Source organism: Ammospiza caudacuta, chromosome 34 (assembly GCF_027887145.1).
Source record: "Ammospiza caudacuta isolate bAmmCau1 chromosome 34, bAmmCau1.pri, whole genome shotgun sequence".
Classification (NCBI taxonomy): Eukaryota; Metazoa; Chordata; class Aves; order Passeriformes; family Passerellidae; genus Ammospiza; species Ammospiza caudacuta.
Window position 1 is genome coordinate 2,551,185 of NC_080626.1, and position 22,191 is coordinate 2,573,375.

At 51.9% G+C, this 22,191-nt stretch overlaps 1 long non-coding RNA gene and 1 pseudogene across 1 annotated transcript; one reads left to right on the top strand and one right to left on the bottom strand.

The window, feature by feature from the left end:
• The window catches only part of LOC131570335 (zinc finger protein 271-like), a 748,777-nt pseudogene that overhangs the window by 697,680 nt on the left and 28,906 nt on the right, over positions 1-22,191 (bottom strand).
• LOC131570443 (uncharacterized) lies at positions 12,468-14,310 on the top strand. Its single transcript, XR_009275879.1, has 5 exons — positions 12,468-12,562; positions 13,117-13,152; positions 13,277-13,315; positions 13,707-13,775; positions 14,175-14,310. It is a non-coding gene; the product is annotated as an uncharacterized LOC131570443 (long non-coding RNA).

Below are 22,191 nucleotides of genomic sequence, written 5' to 3' on the forward strand. Positions count from 1 at the left end.
TTGAATTAGGACAATATGAGATAATAAAAGCAAAGAGTTACAGACGTCCGAAATTAATTCAGCATTGCTTTCTAACACAACACATATAACATTCATTTTAATATTTGCAAAAAGCCAATCATAAAATACATGCATTTTTCACAATTCCCACTCTTATTCTTTGTAAATCATTTGGCTTGAGCAATATTTCTTATCTATTTGTATCTTCTGGACTATGCTGGCAAAATAAAACGGGATTACACAGGGAAGAAATACAAAAACAGTTGTAACACAAAATGAAAGATCTTAATTTCTTCTAATACATTACCTCACCAGCTAGATTTTAACATTGTTTTCTAATTTTTGGACTGGTACCTGGGTTATTATATTATATGCATATATATTTTTCTTTGATTTCTTTTGCTTTTGCTAGAATGACTTTTCTGTGGTCATCAATTTTCAACAATCTGATATATTGAACTTTCCACAAACACCCCCTTCTTTGGCCAATAAATAGTCTAAAGCGAACCTATTTTGATACCCTACAAATTTTGTTTGGCTTAGCTGACTTAATATTAACTCCAATGCTTGGGCAGCCTTATTTGCTATCATTTCTGTAACTGCTTGGAGTCTTGTGATATGATTCAACAGATAATTTGGAGTCAATACAGAGTTAGATTGCTGTGCTAGTTTTACCTTTTTGTTTATTATTTGGGGTTTTTTTCCAAATCTTGAACCGTATCTTCAAGATTAAATTTAAAACAAATCCATCTCTCTCCTTTTGGACATTCAGTTCTAAATCTATTACCACTTTTTCTTAAATTTCTTGTAATCCAATAATTTAGTCTGTTTTGCCTACAGGTTCCTAATTTGGATGGGTTATAACAGTGGCTGTTGACATAGGTGTCTGTAATAAAAGAGGAACTTCGGTTTCTTTCTATGTGATGCTTTCTGTAGCATTTGTGACACAATCTTGCTCGTATCCCAAAAGGGAAAAGACAACAGATGAGTGCCAGAAACAGGAATAACTGAGGTCCAGTATGGCTTATACTCCCACCTCCCATGCCTGTGAGGCTGCAACCCACAGCAGGCTTATTTGATCTTCTTGGTGGCGAAATACAGAGGCCAATCTGGTCTTGCCCTCTATTTTCTTGTCACTTTCTCTTAACTAATTTCTAGGCAAATTGTTTTTGACACTCTTTAACTGTGGTCTCTTCCTGTTCCTCAGGTATCTCTCATTCAACAGGCACTAATAATTCCCATCCACAAAACCAAGTCAGTACTTTAACACTTTTTGCAATAAGAGCATAAATTTTGTGAACTACAATACTAATTACTCTCACAATTTTTACTTATAACCCAGCTAGCATGTCTAGTATTGGAATTAATCAAATAAAGTTTACTAATGGAAATGGTAATTCCCCTTCTCCCCTGTACAATTCTCAGGCTAAGGTCAGAATACAAAAACAGTCTTGATCCTTCTATCTGAAGTATTCCTCCCCCAAGGAGATGTTTTATTCAGGTAGCGCTCAAAACTAGTGATATAAGCGTTATCTTATTTCTTAATTCAGTGTTATTCTTTGTACATTTCTTGGATCATTTGGGTTTTCTCAAACTATTACCACTCAGTCCCCATTGGAAAGTCAGTTCAGTATCACACGGTTTAAATGTGATAGTCCATTCCTCAAGTTTCTTCACAAGTCCTTTGATTCTGCTGGCATGAATTCACTCTCTTTCTGTGATTTTGATTGTTGCTTCAGTAGTGCCTGGAAAGGACTTCTTAATAGCATAGTAATAAAAGAAAGATAATACTGCATTAACTTTTACTATTCGCTTTCCTTCTAAACTTTCTGGGTTTAGCTAAAAGCTTTCTCTACAGCAGCCTCTTCTTCAGGAAAAAAGCCTTCTCGTTAACGGCAAACAAAACACACAAAAGAAAAAAAAAAGTTCTTACTTAAGAAAACAAACCACTTTGTGAGGTTTGGAGAGTCATCAATCTCTGCTTTGATTTTATCTTTGAGTGCTAGCCCATCTCCCCCTCTCTTCACGGCCTTGCTGTCAGTGCTGTTCTTGGCCCTTCCCCCGGTGCGGCCCCTTGGCTGCAGGGCCGAAGCCGGGGAGAGCAGCCCCGGGCATGGGGACCCTGGGGGCTGCCCTGTGTTATGAACAAAAACTCGGTTAATATTTTTTATGAGAAAAAGTTTCAAAAAGGCAGCCAGACCACTGGCCCTGCCCAAGTTCTGTGTGTTTTGTTATTGTAATCACGGGTCGTTGTCGTTAATGGTTGTTTTTGTATTAGTAAAAGCCCTGGCTGGGGCGAGGTAATGGCCCTTCTGGGTGGGGACCTTGCCCGAAGCTAAGTTTTACCTTTCTCAGAATAGAGAAGATACCTGAGAAGGTGGGGGGGGTTATGCAAAGTGACTCGCAAGACCAGAATGCTTTGTGGGACCCCCATCTCCAAACTCATGGAGAAACCCCAAAAACAACGAGCCACCTAAGAGTTGAGAGACTGGAGTGATGTCTAGACGTGAGGAACCAAGTGCTGAGCCTGCAGAGATGCGAGAAACCTTCATCGTTCCTCACCCTGTCCTCGAGATCCCCCGAGCCAGGACTGGGGGCGTCTGGAGAGCCAGACCGAGGTACCATCTGAGGGGATCAAGCCCTAAAGGCTCCCAAGAGGATCTGATCCCCAGCTCTGCCCCTGGTGGACAGAGCTGTGCATATCCTCCTCCTCTGAGTCGCCTTGGGAGAGACGACGGGAGACTGCAGCCCCGCCGAGCTACCCAATCCTGAGCTGATCACTTTTAATAAAGGCATTAAACAGGAGAAGAAGTCTCCTGGCCCTTGTTTATTTCACCCTGGGTCTCTTTTGCCCTCTCTCTCTCTCTCTTCTTCTCTCTCTCGGCCCACTTCCCGGGCCGACGCTGCCATCCTGGGCTCGGAACCCCGACAGTCTGGGAGCCCCCCGGCAGCTCTGCCCCGGAGCCAGCCCGCTCCTGGCCGCAAACCATCCTCTGCTACCAAATTGTGAAAAACGCCAATCCCTTGTTTTTAAAATTTTTAAAAGTTTAATAGTAATAAAATGGTTAAAAAGAATAGCGACACAATTAAAGTAATAACAATTTGGACAAATTGAATTAGGACAATATGAGATAATAAAAGCAAGGAGTTACAGACGTCCGGGTACCTTTTTCTGGGCAGCGCGAGCCCGAAAAAGGACACCCGTTAACAAAGGACTAACCCTTAAGAACAATAGCCTGTTACATATTCATACACTTCATACATGATGCATAAATTCCATTCAAACACAGGATTCTGTCTGGTCAGTGTCAACTTCTTCCCTCTAATCCTAACCGTGCCCTCGAGGCGGGAAGAAGTTCGTTTCTTCTGATAAGAAGGCAATAAACTCTTTTTCTCTGAAAGACTTCGGGGTTGTCCTGTGGCTGCTATCTCGCTGCAAGTCCTTTCTTTAAAAAAAGTATCTCACATAGCATAGTTTCTATTTTAACAATTTTTATAACCTAAAACTATATTTAACACAGTACTTGAGAAAATTAATTCAGCATTGCTTTCTAACACAACACATATAATATTCATTTTAATATTTGCAAAAAGCCAGTCATAAAATACATGCATTTTTCACACCATGTGAGCAGGGACACCAGAGATGCCATACCCGGGATGTTGTGCCCATGTGAGCAGACACACCAGAGATGCCGTGACCGGGATGTCGTGCCCATTTGAGCAGAGATAACAGAGATGCCATGACCGGAATGTTGTTCCTGGCTGGAACCCTCAGTGCCCGGCTGGAGGGAGTTGCTCTGGAGCTGCAGGTTGTGCCGGGGGTGGGCAGGGGCCGCAGCCCCGGGCAGGGGCCGGCCAAGGACACTGACCCCGGGCCGGGCAGGGGCTCGCGGCGGGCACGGCTGGGAGGGGGCCCGACCCGGGGGTCCCGCCGAGCCCCCCTTGTCCGGAGCCACGGCTGCGGCAGCACCGGGGGCTGCACCGGGAGCTTTGGGCCGCGGAGGAGCCGCGGGCGGGCATTCCAAGGGCTCCTTCGGGCGGGATTTTGTCCCGGTGCGGGGCAATGCCCGGGCCTGGGCGGGCTGGGGCCGCTGCCGAGCGCCGCTGCCTTTGCCCGGAGCCCCCGGGCACAGCTCTCTGCTCGGGACTGTGAAAAACCACGTTCACGCTCCTGCGAAAATTTAAAGAGTTTAATAAAGGTCAAGGGGAGACAAGGAGCATCGAGCAAAGGTTATTACGGCCGGGTGCATCTTGGCACTGAACCAAGACCACCCTGTTATCTTCGGGATATCCCTTAAATACCTTTTCCTTCCATCAGCCTGTTGCATATTCATGGACCCTCATGCATAGTAAACTTTTTTCCCAAACTAGTTTCCATATTCCATGAACTGTTTAGCATGCCTCTTCCTCGGTTCCACCTTTTTAGAGCATGCACATGCCTTGGTTGTGGTTTTGGTCCTTTTTTATCATCATCTTCAGTTTTGGCCACGGCCCACACTGCCTTCAGACAGTGAGTGCTGATGGCTGCCACATCTGTACCAGGTGTCTTCATCTCATGTTCATTGGATGTTATCCCATCCAAGCAGGCATTTTAACACAAGCATACTTATATCAGCTATTTCACTATTATGTCTAAGCTTATAATTAACAACAGAAATAAAAACTGTATCTTTATAACAAATGTTGTAGTGCATTTTATACTTTGTAATACTTGGAAGTAGTTTTGTTTTGTATCCCCATATTTTTCCCAAATGATTTATTCCAGACTGTACCCCCCTCCCTTTACCTGTGTAAACCCTTCCCCTTGCTGAGATCATCCCCAAATCCCCACCCTGGCTCTCTGTCAATCACTCAGCATCCCATCCCCTCCATCTAGAAGCTTCACTCCAGGATGTCGAGTGATTAGCCAGCGGCCGGGGGTCAGCGCCCCAAGCCTTGCCCCATATGCTGTCCAAAATATCTATCGACCAGTACCCATCCCTTAAGGTCACTTATTGGTCAGTAAAATGTTATCTCCTTTCAGTTTCCACCTCCCTTTAAATGTAACCTTGGCACATCTCCCGGGGCTCTCCCCTGAGGTGTAGGGGCTCCTTTGGGACTCCTAGAATAAAACCTTGGATTAACCCCTGCTAAGAGCCAGCCCTTTATCTCCTACCGATGTCTCTGGTGTCTCTCCTGCGGCAAAGACGCCCAGCCCAGGTGCCCTCAGCACCCTCGGGGCACAGAGAGCGTCTCCCCACTGTCGGCCATGTCGGGGCTGCCTCCGGTGTCTGCCAACTCGGGACTGGCCAGGGATCCTGAGAGGCTCCCAGAGAGACACAGACAGTGCTGCTGGTGGCAGCACCAGGAAGCTGCCGGGCTTGGGCTTTCCTTGCCAGCAAATTGCTGCACTTGGGCTGTGGTGGCATAGGGAAATGTCCAGATCTGGGCATGGGCGGTGCCATCAAACACCAGGTCTGGGTGGTGACAGTCTTGGCACCAGGAAATTGCTGCTTTTTGTCTTCTTTCTCCAAAAAATTGCTGCACTTGGGCTGTGTTGGAATAAGAAATGTCCAGACTGGGGTACAGGCAGTGGCAGCAAACACCAGACCTTGGCATTGCCAATGTCGGAAGCGGAAATTGCCAGATTTTGTCTTTCTTTACCAGAAAATTGCTGAACTTGGCTCTGCTGGAACAAGGGAATTTCCAGATCTGGGCACTGGTGGTGGCAGCAAACACCAGATCTGGGCAGTGCCAGACCCAGTAATGTTGGAAATGAATTTGTAGAGAATTTTTAAGGCTTGACAGAAGGGTTCTACAGTATGTATGCAAGTGTCGTGATCTGTCCTTACGAACGGGTTTCGTGATGGTTTGTGGGTTGATCTCAGAGTGCAAAAAACACTGACACGGTAGAGGGGGTTGCAGTGATAATCAAAACAAATGTACCATTATTGAATAACCACAACAAAATGCGTTGGGGTGGAAGTGGGGAAAAGGGAAAAAGAGGGAGGAAGAGAAAGGAAGGTATAGAGCTACCAAACATAGAAACAGTGAAGTTCTTCAATGTCCAGCCAATGGAGTTCACCAGGTCATGTCCGGGGAGATCTCAGGGTTGCAGTTCATCTGAACTCTATTATACTCTTTTTTTTTTGATGGGGGAAGGGGTAAAACTTGAAACCAAATCAAAGGTAGTCTATTGTATTTTTGGGGGAAAAAATGGTATTTAGAGAAGGTCCACACACAGTCCATGTTCTCAGCAGTGGGCAAGAGCCATTGTCTTCTTGGTCCACTGCTCACACCTGCAACATCCATCTTGCTTTGGTCAGCTTGCCCCCCCCACACACCTCCCCAAGGTTGGGGGCCTCAGTCCCAGTCCTTGGAAATAGTGTGGGGGGGCCTTTTCATGTAGGGATTTTATGTCTCGGTCTTTGATGGAGAGGCTTCTTACATCTCAGTCTGTCTGTCACGGCGGTTGTAAGACAAGTGAGGGGTCTTCTGTGGGGGACCACCCAACACTCAGGAGAAGTCCAGCCAGGCCGAGAGGTGGGACAACTTCCAAGGCTAGTGTTGCAAAAAGGCAAGGTGCCCCCTTCTTCCTTTCATTTGGTTCAGTGTAGCATACAGCAAACACACCTGTCAACAATAGCTTAGCAATGCCAGGAGCTGTGCTCAGGTCTCGGGGCCCTTGGCATGTAACTTTCTCCAACAGGGCCAGAAACTTCAGACAAGGGTCTTTTCTTCCGTGGTCCCCAGTGATAAATGTGAGGCAGATGAGAGAAACTTCGGACAGAGTCTTACACCTGGATTACATGGACGATGTAGTAATCTGTGCTTCCATCAACACTTATTAGACACAGCACTTTCCAAGACTGTCACAGCTGTCGAAAGTGTGGGGTTTCCGATAGCTCAGGACAAAATCCAGTTATCAAGCCCATGGAAGTACCTCGGGTTTTTAATCACACGAAGGACCATTGTGCCTCAAACCTCAAGCACTCCCAGACATTAAGAGGCATGCAACAGCTGTGTGGCGTCACCACGTGGATCTGACCTCTCCTGGGCCTCACCACAGAAGAACTGGCACCGCTCTTGGACCTTCTACGAGGAGATGGCGACCTGACTTCCCCACACTGGTTAACGCCAGAAGCCTGTGAGGCTTTGGAGAGAGTCGCTAACGCCATCAAACACCGCCAGGCAAATCGGACAGACCAGTCCCTTCCCCTCAGCCTCAGTATTTTTGGTAAGTGCCCACACTTCCACGCATTGCTCTTTCAGTGGGATGATACTGCAAAAAACCCACTCGTCATCATCAAGTGGCTTTTTCTGCCGCACCAACCACATAAAACAGTCATCACCCCACCAGAACTTGTAGCCAAACTTATTATTAAAGGCCAACATCGCCTCCAGACCCTCGCAGCTTGTGATCCGGTGTGCATTTATGTCCCTTATATTTTGGAACAATTGGATTCTCTATTACAAACAAATGAACATCCGCAAATTTCATTAGACAGCTATCCCAGAAAAGTTTCAATTCATTATCCTAAACACAGACTTTTTAAAGATTCACTGCATTTGGCCCCAAAATCATATAAAAGTAAAACTCCACTCAAAAACGCTATCACCAAGTTCACTGACGATTCAGACAAATCTCACAAGTCAGTGTTCACCTTGAGGGACCCTGACACTCAGAAGGAGGAGTCTGATATCCGGGTTGTTGAAGGCTCCCCCCCGACTGCAGAACTTGCTGCAGCTGTGAGGACGTTTCAAACATTCCAACAACCCTTCAAATTAGTCACAGATTCTACATTTATCACTGGGATAGCAGAGCAGGCAGAGCGTGCCCTGCTCAAGAAAGTCCAAAATAAAAAATTATACAGCTTGCTCTCTAAATTAATTTGGTTCATCTCCCACAGAGAGCAACCTTATCACGTCCTGCATGTCCGGTTGCACACAGAGCTGCCAAGATACATCACTGAGGGCAACCGGAGAGCAGACTGGTTAGCAATGGCAGCAAGTGCCACTCACATTTCCCCCACTGCACCACACGTCTTTCAACAGGCTCATCTAAGCCATGCAATCTTCCATAAGAAGGCTCCAGCTTTAGTATGTCAATTTAAGATTTCCAGAGACCAAGCCAAGGCAATTGTCTCCACCTGCCCCAATTGCCGATCCCTCACCCTCCCTACCATAGGGACAAAATGAAGAAAATTACAGTGACAACTAACTTGACCATTCATGTTTCTATCAGTGCTCGAACAGTTGATAACTGACTCACTTGAGGACCCGATGGCCACTCCCAGGACACCCCAAAATACCTTAACAGCTGCTGCCACCGTCATTGTGCTCCTGTGCATCCAAACAGCGGTTGGATGGGTCGTGCCACAACCACCAGAAAACGTATGGGTCACACTGGTGAAATCTCTCAAGCAAGATAACTTTTCCACGGCCATGGGATGTGCAAAAGACCCACTGTCTACATGTAAGGTGGGAATCCCCCTGTCACCAAATGAATATCCCTATGCAGGTAAGAAGCCCACCCTGATAGACACCTGGGACAAGTGGATGAAGATCTTACCACATGCACCACAGGAGCCCAAAGAACTAGACCTACCAGGCTCCTCAAAGTGACTTATTCTGTAAACTTTTTCTATGAGCAACCCCAACAAAATTTGCATGAGAAATCCAAACCACAGATGATAGTGAGAAAAGATATATCACCAAATGATAAGAGATACAATGTCGTTGACTGGTACAATTATACTGCCGAAACATTATCTAAGTCCTCTCCCTTTCCCAGAGTGCTTCCCAAGGGAGTGTTTCTCATCTGTGAGGATGGGGTGTGGGCAGGGATCCCCTCAAAGATCAAAGGGGGCCCCTGCAGCCTTGGTCAGCTTACTACCCTCACCCCAAACACTACCCAAATTAAAAACTGGAAACAAGAAACTCAGTTGGCATGCCAGAAAAGATCATACTCCCAATTCAATCAAAATTGTGATGACCAAATTTATAATTGGGGCAAGACGAAGAGGGTCGCTGTTTCTATCTTTCTACCATGGGTTGCAGCTGCAAAGGCCCTCGGTGAGCTTTCTCACCTGGAGTGCTGGCTTAGTAAGCAGACCAATGCTACGTCCCCTGCCTTATCAGAACTTCTAGTGGACAAGGAAACCACCAGACATGCCACCCTTCAGAACAGAGTGGCCATCGCTTTCCTGCCGCTCTCCCATGGCCATGGTTGTGGACATGATTTCAAAGGGCTTTGTTGTTTTAACCTGCCATCGAAAAGCACATCGATCCAGGCCAACATCAAACAAATGCAAGAGCAAATGAAGTCTCTTCTTACTGAAAATAAAGTTGTGGACATGATGGACAAAATGATCGTGCAGTGGGACGTTCCTGTGTGGGTGGCCCCCATTCTTAACAGTTTATTGTGGGTCCTTCTCATAGTTGTTATCGTTTCAGCAGCACTGATGGGTTTTAAGAAATGAATTGACAAAACACTGGGAAATGTTTATTTAATAAATAAAAAAGGGGGAGATGTGGGAGACAGCCATGGAGAAGACGAACCTGGAATGCCATGGGAGGACAGCACTGTTTAAGTTAAGGTGAGAGACTGCCGCAATTCCCAATGGTTCTTTGCTTGTTAATGTTAATGTGCTGTTGTCAATCGACTGCTGTTCATCCCCCAGTTCCAGAAAGTTCTGTACTCCCCATTCCTCCATTGGCTTTCCCTGAGAGACCCCTCCCACTCTGCTCCCCCATTGGTGCATCCTGTGTCACCCCACCTTAACTCCACCCCTGGCTCCCTTCCCCATTGGATAATTTGTACCCTGACCCCTCCTGCCTTCCTCCAGTTATATACCCTGGCCCCAGCCCTGCTCCTGGCTCTTCGCCTCTGGTTCCCTTCAGCAGAGGTTGTATTCCTGCTTGCTCCTGTTTCCCTCTTCACCCTCACTTCACCTGGACCCTTGGATTTTCCCTTAGTAAACCCAGCTGGATCTGTTGTGCGAGGAGTCCTCTTGTTCCTCTGGTGAGGCTTTGATTGCACCATCCGGGCTCAGGGTCTGCTGGGCTGGGGGAGTTGTCAAGGCAGCCCCAAGTGGAGACGCTTTTGGTGCTGCAGGCACCTGACAGCACCTGCCTGGGGAAGCTGCTCTGGCCACCCGCAGCAACCAATTCTTTTTCCCAAACAGCAGCTCCCAGCGTCCTCCTCCGAAGCCCAGAGAGAGAGGGAGCAGCTGCCCTCAGCCCTGTCCTTTACCGCATCCCCATTCTCATGGAATGTCCCCCCTTGGAGAGAAACTCCCAGAGAAGAGAAGTGCGACCAGATCCCCTCCTCCCCTGAGCTTGATCACTTCTTTTGTTTCTTAAGGACCCAGTCCATCAGAGCAGTGGTATTGCACTGACAGCTGGGACACCAGCAGGGGATCATCCCACACTGCCCAGTGTGTGCCAGGCTCACCAAGGTCTGCTTCTCCCCTGATTCCACCAGGCCTCTTCCCTGGGCTGTGGTTTTGCTGGATAGTGGGTCAGGACAGGGAGAATCTCCTTCATCCATTCATTCACCATTTAGGACCCTGCAGACACTTCCTCAATTTCTCTCGAAGGTGACCTCAGCCCACCAATGATGTCACAGCTCTTGTCCATCTGGTCAAGAATCTCCCATGAGGACACTCTGGTCTCTCCTCCAAGGGCACAAAGCAGCAAAACCCCCAAGGAAAATCTTCCCCCTTGGGCCCTGAGCCTCCTTGGGTGAGTTCCAGAGCAAACAGTAAAGGCAGTGGCCTGAAATGTTTTCCCAGCTGGGTCATAACACTTCTCTGATGGATCCACTTTGTGCCTGAGGAAACAGATGTGTGGAAGCCTTCACTAATGCCCCGGAATGTCAAACAGGAATCACAGCCTTGGACAGCTCTCAGGAACCACCTCACTGTGGATTTTCCTTCCTGGAGGCCCAGGATGTCTGAATGTCCTCCTGGTGCCTCAGGGCCTGGGTAAACAGGGCTTGTCAGAGATGCCGGCAGGGCACCAACACCCCTCCTCCTCACAGGGCACCTCTGTCACCCCAATTAGCTCCGAGTGGCTGCCTGGGGACAGGTGCCCACTTCCCCATGTGCCCTGGGATGGGCACATCCTGCTCAGGGCCAGTGCTGGCCTGGGCCCAGAGCCAGGGCCATGACCCAGGTGCTCTGGGAGGGCTCCGTGGCTGCAGGTGTGACAGGATGAGGGGCAGGGCAGGGCATATTCCCCTCTGGACAGTGCTCTGGGCATAGAGCTTGGTCGGGTTTGGGATCTGCAGGGAAAGGGATATCGAGTTGTGTGGATGTGGGAATTGTCACTCCTGAGCCATTCCCCAGCCCTCAGCCTTGTCTGCAGGTGATCAGCGTTGCCCAGTGCTCCCCAGGGTCTGCAGTGCCTGAGATGCCAATCAGCCACCTGATCACATGTCCCTTGTTCCCCTTGTTCTCCCACATGTTGGGTTTGGTGCCGGGCTCAGCTCTGGGGTGTCCCTCAGGGAAAGCTCTGGGAGGGGAGGGGCAGCAGGAGATGGGGGATCTGGCCCTGGGGGCTGTTGGAGGATGGATTGTGTTGGACTGGGGGTTATCCCCACAGGGTGCCCAGGTGCCTTTGGCTCACTGCCTGTTGGAATCCATAAGGTTAGAGGATTTTTAAGAAATGGTTAAAAAAAGTATGTAGGCCTTAGATTGGAGTTTTGTTAGCATTGCAGAAGAGTTTCCCATGCAAGCAGAAAAGTTTCCCAACAGTAGACGTGACAAACAACAATAGGCCTCTGTAGAATTGGCTTTAGGATGGCAACAAGGTTATTTAATGTATATCTTTAGAGGTTAGCATGAATAGAACTTTGTTCTTTGTCTCTTATGAACCAGTCTTTGTTTTAGCTATGATTACCTATGTTTTATAAGATTGGATAGAATGCTTGTCAATATGTGTTTTCTGTGTGTGATTGGCTGAAATCTAGACTGAGATAATTTTATGTATTTCTGTATCAGCTCTCCCGGAGAGGACTTTTTGGTGTGGATCAGTGAGCTGTCATGTCTCCATTTTGTATTTTGAGACTGATGTGCTGGAAATAAAAGCAAAAATCTCTTCACTGGACTGGTTAAAATGTTATCCATATTTGGATATTTTGCTGCGGCCTAGTGGGTTCCTTTTCCTTTTTAAAGACGTGGGTTCCTGACACAATTGGACTTATATCTACCCTTCCCCCGCAACTGCCTGCCCCCCTTGGCCCCCCCAGGTGCCTGGGCTCTTCCAGGGGCAGCTGCCCCGTGCAGGAAGCTGGAGGGATGCCGGGCGAGGGGGCTGGATCCGTGCCACAGGTGGGGTGGGACAGACTCTGTGCCAGGGCTGGGCTTGTGGCCAGGGCTGGGGGCTGTGCCAAGCTGGGCTTTGGCCTGGGGGCTGGCACGGAGGGTGCAGGGAGGAGTCCCAGCAGGGATAAAGGTGCTCCTCACCTGCTGCAGCCTCAGGCAGTGCTGCCCAGAGCCAGAGGAAGATGAAGGTGGCTGTGCTCAGCGTGGCCCTGCTCTTCTCCATCCTGCTGTGCCCCCCGGCACAGGCCAAGGTGAGGCACCAGCCAAACGCTGTCCCCACATCCTGCCCTTTCTGGCCTCCCATCCCACCCTTTTGGTCCCTCCTCTGTGTCCCATTCAGGGTCCCCAGGTGGCCTCCCACTGACATTCATGAGGCCTTTCCTTTCATGTCCCCCCTCAGTTTTTTGCCTTTCTTCCTGGCCACTGCAGAGGGGTCCCCCTGTACAATTCCCTGACTCACCCCCACTCCCACAGCATCTCCCAGTACTGTTGGTTTTGTCCCCACTTTTCCTCGTCCTCATTCTTCTGTCCCCACCAAGCCCCTCCATTGCACTCCCATGTCCCTACACTTCAATTCCTTTCTCCTCCCCTGTACCTCACAGCCTGCTCCTTCCATACCCCCAGCCCTGTCCCCTGGGCCCTCAATTGACCCCAGATCAGTGTCTTTGGGTCTCCTCCCACCTCAAACAGATCTCCGTGGAGGCCCTGAATGCCCATCCCTCTGCCTGTGCCCTGCTCCCTGCACCCGTGTCCCCCCCAGCCCCACAAGGTCCAGTCCAGACCCTGCCTTTGTTCTCCTTTCCAGGCACTCCTGGAAGGAACCCAAGATGATCTCCAAGAGGTGAGTGGGTTGCTGGCATTGGAGGGCATCCCCTCAGGGAATTGGTGGGCAGTGGTGTCCCCCCATCCCTTGCTGGCACTGGGGACATCCCAGTGACCAGCGAGGTCTCCTGGTCTCTCTGCAGTTGGATTTAGACAATGTTGCGGTCCTGGAGACGCCTCTGGTGGGTACCACGAGTTCTGCCGGTGTCAGACCCTCCCGTTGCGTGGCCACCACAGCCCAGGCCATCCCAGTGTGTCCCAGCACAGCCCAGTGCACCCCTCCTGACAGCCCAGACAATGCCCTGCCCCAGGGCTCCTCCCCAGTGAAGCCTTTGCCCAGGGCCCTGCTGCATTCCCATCCCTGTCACCCCAGGACCCCCTGGATGAGCCAGGACGCAGCCCCTGCCCCAGCCGTGCCTCTTGGCCAGGAGCCCAGTGCTTCTGGGCAGCAGCACAGCAGCTCCTGCACCCCATTGCTGCCACAGGCCCTTCCCCAAGGCCCCCCTGCTCTCCCCTGCCTCCCAGTGCAGCCCAGTGCCCCCAGTGTGTCTCTAACGCTGCCTTTGTCTCCAGCCCCTTGTGGCTAAAGAGCTGCGGGCTCTCCTGCGGCAGAAGCGCCTGGCTGCCTCTCTCCATGGATAGGTGAGCAACACTTGGTGCTCCTTTGGCTCCCACATGATCCTGTGGGGACCCTGGAGTCTTCTGGCTGGACTGAGTTTGGGGCCAGCAGAGGGACAGAAAGGAGCTTTCACTGATTGTTTCTTGGGGGTGCTGCTCAGAGCAGCCCCCAAGTCTTTCCTTGCACTTGGGCAGCTCTGGGAACCCCACAGTCCCCCTGGGGGCAGTGAGGTTCTTAGGCAGGTTTTGGAGCATCCCAGGGCTTATGGGGTCTGGGAACCCTGTGGATCTGAGGGGCCAAATCCTGTCCTGCATTTATCCAGAACCTCAATTCTTTTCACACTCCAGAAACAGGGGTGGGCACACAGCCCCTCACCTGTCCCAGGGGACACAGGGGATCACATTTTGGGCTCTCTGTCTTAGGAACTCTTGGTGAAAACCATGTCCTGTCCCCCTCCAGTGGCATGAGGAGATGATCACCTCTGGAGAAATCACCTGATCCCCTGTGAGCCCTGGGCCTTTTTCCTCAAATGAGAAATAAACCCTTTCAGCAAAGCTACACTCTGTGTTTGTGTGTCTGTGTCCGTGTGTGTGTTCCAAAGGAAATTTCCCTAAATCTCAAAGAGGAAAGTTTCCCCCAGAGGTGTCGTCTTGTCCCTGTGTCCATCTGCATGTCCCGTCACTCTGTCACTGTCACCTCCACACATCTCTGACCCCGCTGGCACCTCCCAGGTTGGCGCTGAACTCCTCCCTCCTGCTCCCCACCCCCAGCAGTGACCATGGCAGGGAGCTCAGACCAGGAGCACCCAGGCCAGGGATGGAGAAGGAGCATCTGGCAGAGGCAGGAAGAATCCCCCATACCAGGGGCTGAGGGGTGCACGGGGGGCAGCTGTGTCGCCTGCCAGCCCCAGGGCTGCAAACCAGGGAGAAGATGTCTCAGCTGCCTCAGCTGAATCGCTTCCCTCAGCCCTTGGCCTTGGCCATCTCCAGCTGCAGCACAACCTCCACAGGAGATTTTCCACCAGGAAGACAAAAGAAAGGAATTGTTTCTGCCCTTTCCCTCATCCCTCCCTTTGCATTGATTTTCTTGTCATCTGTTAGCAAAACCAACAAAAAAAGCATCTTCACTGAGGTGTTTCCAAGGGTCAGTTCCTAAATGGGGCCAAAGGAAGGTTTTCTGCCAGGGCAAAAGTGAGAAATGAGGGATTTGGTCAGAGAAAACTATCAATGCCGGTTTCTAAACACTGAAACCCAGAGGTTACAAAAATAGAGTTTGCAGTTTGAATGGTCCATTTTCCTCCCTCTTCCCTCTGCTCATTTGTCCCATCCCAACTCCAGTGGAGCAGATTCTGGAAAGCAGACCTGCAGGGAGTGTTGGAGGCTTCATCCCAGAGAGAGGAAGAAAGAGTGAAATCGGGAAAAGAATTCCAGTGATTTTCTCGATCATAACAACCACAAATAGCTCTGTACTCCAAGTGCAATATCCAGGTGATGAGGCACGTTGCTCATTTTTAATGCCAAAGCGCAGCACTTTGGAAATTGCTCCTTGGACTAGAACAAACCACAGGCCAATAACTGACCCAGTTTGGTTCCTAAATCAGGAATCATTAAACTTCTCCCAAGCTGTGTTTCCCTGCAGTAAAGAAGGCAGTTGATTGCTTTTGTCCTGAGTATCTCCTGAGTTCATGACTTCAGGTGGACTGGAACTGTCCCGGCATCACTAAAGAGGCCACAATGAGCAGGATCAAACCCCCAGGGCACCATTAAGTGTTCTCCATCCGTGCCTTCCAGAGCCCAGCAGCAATTCCTGCTGCTGCCCCTGCTCTGGGTCAGCCTGATGGGATTGCTCTGGTGTGAGGGGCCGGTTCCTGCAGGATACAGCGCTTGGAGCTGCTCTGTGTCCCGCAGCTTCAGCATCTCTGGCGCTGCTCCATGGCTGTGGTGCCTGTGCCACCCACATGCCACAAATGTGCCACCAACGTGCCTCCAATGTGCCACCAATGTGCTACTAATGTGCCACCAGTGTGCCACCAACGTGCCACCAACATGTCTCCAATATGCCAACAAAGTGCCACCAGTGTGCCACCAATGTGCTACCAATGTGTCACCAGTGTGCCACCAGTGTGCCACCAACATGCCTCCAATATGCCACCAAAGTGCCACCAGTGTGCCACCAGTGTGCCACGTATGTGCTACCGCTGTGTCACCAATGTGCCACCACTGTTCATTGCTGTGTTTCCTGTGCCACCACTGTTCCACCTTTTCCATGGTCACTCCATTGCTCCTCAAAAGCTGCTCTACTGCTGCTCTGGTGATGTTCCAGCACAGTTCCTCTGCTCGTCCACCATTGCTCCACCACTGCTCCAACACTGCTCTACCACTGCTCATCCCCCGCTGTTCCAGAGCTCTGTCTCTGCTCCTCCCCTGCTCCCCTGTTGTTCCACAGCTGCTGCTTCTGTTCGAGTGCTGCTGCCACAGCTGCAGTGTCACAGAGAGGGGAACGTTTGGGCAGCAACCACTGGTGTCACAGAGACTGGGACAACGGGACTGCCACAGCTGTGGTGTCACAGAGACCAGGACAACAGGACTGCCAAAGCTGTGGTGTCACAGAGACCAGGAAAACAGGACTGCCATAGCTGTGGTGTCACAGAGAGGGGAACACTGGGGCTGCCAGGGCTGTGGGGTCACAGAGAGGGGAAGGTTGGGGCAGCTGCTGCTGTGCTGTCATAGAAAGGAACACTGGGGCTGCCACCGCTGTGGTGTCACAAACAGGAGAACATTTGGGGCTGCCATCCCTGCAGTGTCATAGAGAGGGGAAGGTTGGGCCTGCCCTTGCAATGCTGTCATTGACAGGAGAACGCTGGGGGTGCCACCTCTGTGGTGTCACAGACAGGGGAACACAGGGGTTGCAATAGCTTTGGTGTCATAAACAAGGGGACATTGGTATTGCCACCGCTGTCATGTCACAGAGAGGGGAACACTGAGGTTGCCACCACTGCGGTGTCACTGACAGGGGAACACTGAGGCTGCAAATGTTGAGATATCACAAAGAGGGGAATGTTGGAACTGCCACTGTGGTGCTGTCATAGAGAGTAGAACTTGAGACAGCCACTCCTGCAGTGTCATAGAGAGGGGAACTTGGGGGCTTCCACCACTGCGGTGCCACAGAGAGGGGGACACTGGGGCTGCCACAGCAATGGTGTCACTGAGAGAACTTTTGGGCTGCCACCGCTGCAGTGTCACAGACTGGGGAACACTGGGGCTGCTACTGCTGCAGTGTCACAGACTGGGGAACACTGGGGCTGCTACTGCTGCAGTGTCACAGAGAGGGGAATGTTGGGGCTGCCACCGATGTGATGTTGGAATGTTGGGGCTGCCACCACTGCTTTCTCATAGAGAGGGGAATCTTTGGTTTGCCACTGTGTTGGTGTCAGACAGAGGGGAATGCTGAGGGTGCCACCTCTGGTGTCACAGAGAGGGGGACTAGGGGTGTCACAGCTGTGGTGTCACAGATAAGGGACTTAGGGCTGCCCTAACTGCAGTGTCACAGAGAGGGGAAGGTCAGGATTGCCACCACTATGGTGTCGCAGAGAGGGGAATGTTGGTGCTGCTACTGCTCTGGTGTGATAGAGAAGGGAATGTTGGGGCAGCCATTGCTGTGGCATCATAAAGAGTGGAATTTTGGGGCTGCCACCTTTGTGGTGTCACAGAGACGGGACATGGTACTGCCACACCTGTAGTGTCACAGAGTGGGGAACATTGTGGCTGCCACCGCTGTGGTGTCACAGAGAGGGGAACGCTGCCAAACCTCCCCTGGTGCCGTGCCCACTCCAGTGCTGCTCCTCTGTGACACTGCAGAGCCTCCTGGGGACATTGTGACACTGCTAGGATTCATGGGGACATTGTGACACTACAGGGCCTCTTGGGGACATGGTGAGACTGCATGGCCTCATGGGGACATTGTGACACTGCAGGGACTCATGGGGACATGGTGACACTGCAGTGTTTCCTGAGAACACTGTGACACTGCATGGCCTCCTGGGGACATGGTGACACTGCCGGGACTCATGGGATCACAGGGGCTATGTGACACTCTGGGCCCTTGTAGAATCCAGAAGCCCATTTGTGGCCATGGGCCCTTGTGGAACCAAGAGGAGATGCCAACCTGTGGGGCCTCATGGAACCATCCACTGTGATCCCTCAGGGCCTTATGGTTCCCAGGAACCATTGTGACACTGCAGGACTAAGTGGCACCAAGGGGACACTGTGGTGTTCATGGAACTAAGGGGATGCTGTGACACTCTGGTGCCTAAAGATGTTCATTGTGACCCTGTGGCTTGTGGAAACAAGGGGACACTATGACACTGTGGGGTGTCAGGGAATCCAGAGGCCCTTGTGACAAAGCAAGGCCAGTTGGAACCAAGCACCCATTGGGATACCTCAGGGCCTTGTGGTGTCCAGGGGTCCTTGTGACATTGTGAGGCCTCATGGAGCCAAAGGGGGCCTGGGATTCTGTGGGGCTTCATGGAGCCAAAGGTGCCCTGGGATTCTGTGGGGCCTGATAGAGCCAAAGGGGCCCTGAGATTCTTTGGGGCTTCATGGAGCCAAAAGTGCCCTGGGATTCTGTGGGGTCTCATGGAGCCAAAGGTGCCCTGGGACTCTGTGGGGCCTCATGGAGCCAAAGGGGGCCTGGGATTCTGTGGGGCCTCATGGAGCCAAAGGGGCCCTGGGATTCTGTGGTGCCTCATGGAGCCAAAGGGGCCCTGGAATTCTGTGGTGCCTCATGGAGCCAAAGGGGCCCTGGGATTCTGTGGGGCCTCATGGAGCCAAAGGGGCCCTGGGATTCTGTGGGGCCTCATGCAGCCAAAGGGGCCCTGGTGACATGGCGGCCACTCGGAGATGTCTGCAGCCAGCCCTGTCTCCTGGCCCGTGCCAGGAATGGCCACTCCCTGTCCACCCTTGGGGCCGGCTTGGCTGGTGGTACAAGCAGGGCTGCTGTCTCCCAGAAGCAGCAGCTGCTCTGTGCAGCCACTGATGTTGTCCTGAGCTGAGAAACCCAGAGCCAAGGAAAGAGAGAGATCACTTGTGCAGGTTCCCAAGAGGATTTAATCTCCGAGAGGGTGCAGGGACAAGTGACAGCAAATCCAGGGTTCCAATAGCTTCAGTACGGAACAGGGAACATGGGGAGGATACAAACCAGAAGCAATGGCAGAAACCTGGGGAGGAGCACAGGGCAGGGCACACATTATGGCAGCCAGTGGGGAACAACAGGGGAGGAGAGTGGACTGAGCATAGCAATGGGCATTTGAGGGATACAAGATGGACACAGAAGTTTCTAGAGAGAAAGGTGGGGTTTCTGTAATGGACAAGGGAGGAGGGCAGGGTTTCCCTCAGTGGCAGGGAAGGATCTGGAATTAGAGGGAGGTCTTGAGGGAGATGGACAGGGGGATGGGATCTCTGGGACAAACCAACATGCATGGGGGGCAACTGGAACAAACTACTTTTGTTTATAACAGCACAGTTTCATAACAAAGGAACTTACTGCCACACCCTGGGATTCTGTGTGGCCTCCCGGAACCAAGGGAACTCAGAGACACTGTGGGGCCTCCTGGTTCTCAGTCTCTTCTGACACTGGTGTCCATCTACAAAGACACAAAACTGGGCAGCCTGAGCCTGTGGATCCAGAATATTCCCATCTCCATGGGAGGACGTTCCTGCCATCTGTGCTGCTGTGTGTTCCCTCTGCTCTCTGGGGGAATTGAATCCTACAAGAGACACCGACCCCTCTGGAAGCTGACACCACAGGGCCTCCTGTGGGGTGGGAGCAGAGACATCTTTTGCTCCATCCTGCTGCTCAGAGCCCATCCAACCAGGAATATTTCCATGGATGAGGCATCCACCAGGTCCCTGGGAAACCTGTGCCAGTGTTTCACCACCACAGCATCAAAGATTTCTTCCTTATCTCCAGTCTGAACTTATTCTCTTCTGCTTTAAAACCATTTCCCCTTCCCCAGTTAGACAAGCCCTACTAAAACATTTCTCCCCACATTTCTTGTGAGGTTCCTTGAAGTCCTGCAAGGTCTCAATTGGGTCTCTCCATGGCCTTTTCTGATCTAGACTGAACCACCTCAACTCCCCCAGCCTGTCTCTGTCACAGAGGTGCTCCAACCCTTTGGAGCATCTCAGCCTGCTCTGGAGCTGCTCCGTGAAGTCTGAGCCTTTCCTGTGCTGAGGACCCCGATGTAAATTGTTTGTGCAAAAGCACCAGTCAGTCAAAGAGGAGAAATAGGTCATTGCTGAAATCTGCTGAGAGCTGGAGGGAGAGACTGCACAGCTCATGCACAGCCCTGAGGGGGGCAGGGACATTCCCATGGGATCCGTGAAGCTGCAGGGCCAATCTGCCCACGCTGGGAGCCTCTGGGCTTTTCCAGCTCCTGCCTGGGCTGGTGGCACGTGGTCAGTGGCTGTCCAGCGCCACCCCCCTGACTGGCACTGATCTCCAAGGAGGTCTGGATCTCACCTTGGCCATTATTCTGCAATTAGAATCCTGCGGACACGTCGTCAATTCCATTCCATGGTGTCCTCAGCACCCAATGATGTCACAGCACTCGTGCCTCTCTGGTCAAGGATCCCCCACAGGGACCCTCTAATCTCTCAGCCCTGGGGCTCTCCACAGAAAAAACTTCCTGGGCCCTGCAGCTCCTGGGGCAAGCTCCAGAGTAAACAGTCAAGGCAGTGGCCTGAAATGTTTTCCCAGGTGGCCCACAAGACATCTCTGCTGGATCCAAAAAGTCCCTGGAAAAAGAGAGGTGCAGAACCCGTCACTAATGCCCCAGAATGTCAAACAGGAATCACAGCCTTGGACAGCTCTCAGGAACCACTTTACTGTGGATTTTCCTTCCTGGAGGCCCAGGATGTCTGAATGTCCTCCTGGTGCCTCAGGGCCTGGGTAAACAGGGCTTGTCAGAGATGCCGGCAGGGCACCAACACCCCTCCTCCTCACAGGGCACCTCTGTCACCCCAATTAGCTCCGAGTGGCTGCCTGGGGACAGGTGCCCACTTCCCCATGTGCCCTGGGATGGGCACATCCTGCTCAGGGCCAGTGCTGGCCTGGGCCCAGAGCCAGGGCCATGACCCAGGTGCTCTGGGAGGGCTCCGTGGCTGCATGTGTGACAGGATGAGGGGCAGGGCAGGGCATATTCCCCTCTGGACAGTGCTCTGGGCATAGAGCTTGGTCGGGTTTGGGATCTGCAGGGAAAGGGATATCGAGTTGTGTGGATGTGGGAATTGTCACTCCTGAGCCATTCCCCAGCCCTCAGCCTTGTCTGCAGGTGATCAGCGTTGCCCAGTGCTCCCCAGGGTCTGCAGTGCCTGAGATGCCAATCAGCCACCTGATCACATGTCCCTTGTTCCCCTTGTTCTCCCACATGTTGGGTTTGGTGCCGGGCTCAGCTCTGGGGTGTCCCTCAGGGAAAGCTCTGGGAGGGGAGGGGCAGCAGGAGATGGGGGATCTGGCCCTGGGGGCTGTTGGAGGATGGATTGTGTTGGACTGGGGGTTGTCCCCACAGGGTGCCCAGGTGCCTTTGGCTCACTGCCTGCCCCCCTTGGCCCCCCCAGGTGCCTGGGCCCTTCCAGGGGCAGCTGCCCCGTGCAGGAAGCTGGAGGGATGCCGGGCGAGGGGGCTGGATCCGTGCCACAGGTGGGGTGGGACAGACTCTGTGCCAGGGCTGGGCTTGTGGCCAGGGCTGGGGGCTGTGCCAAGCTGGGCTTTGGCCTGGGGGCTGGCACGGAGGGTGCAGGGAGGAGTCCCAGCAGGGATAAAGGTGCTCCTCACCTGCTGCAGCCTCAGGCAGCGCTGCCCAGAGCCAGAGGAAGATGAAGGTGGCTGTGCTCAGCGTGGCCCTGCTCTTCTCCATCCTGCTGTGCCCCCCGGCACAGGCCAAGGTGAGGCACCAGCCAAACGCTGTCCCCACATCCTGCCCTTTCTGGCCTCCCATCCCACCCTTTTGGTCCCTCCTCTGTGTCCCATTCAGGGTCCCCAGGTGGCCTCCCACTGACATTCATGAGGCCTTTCCTTTCATGTCCCCCCTCATTTTTTTGCCTTTCTTCCTGGCCACTGCAGAGGGGTCCCCCTGTACAATTCCCTGACTCACTTCCTGCCATCTCCCCCCACTCCCCCCAGTTTTCTCTCAGTCCTGTTGCTTTTGTCCCCACTTGTACTCATTCTTCTGTCTGCACCAAGCCCCTCCCCTGCACTCTCATGTCCCTTCAGAACTGTGGGCAAGTCTTAGGGAGGGGCAGCGCTGCAGTTTGATCCTTGTTGGGGATGGTTCCCTGAAACACCGACGTGAATCAGAGCAGGACCCAGGTGCTCTGTGATGGCATTGAGGCTGCAGGTGTGACAGGATGAGGGACCGGATGGGGCATATTTCTCTCTGGA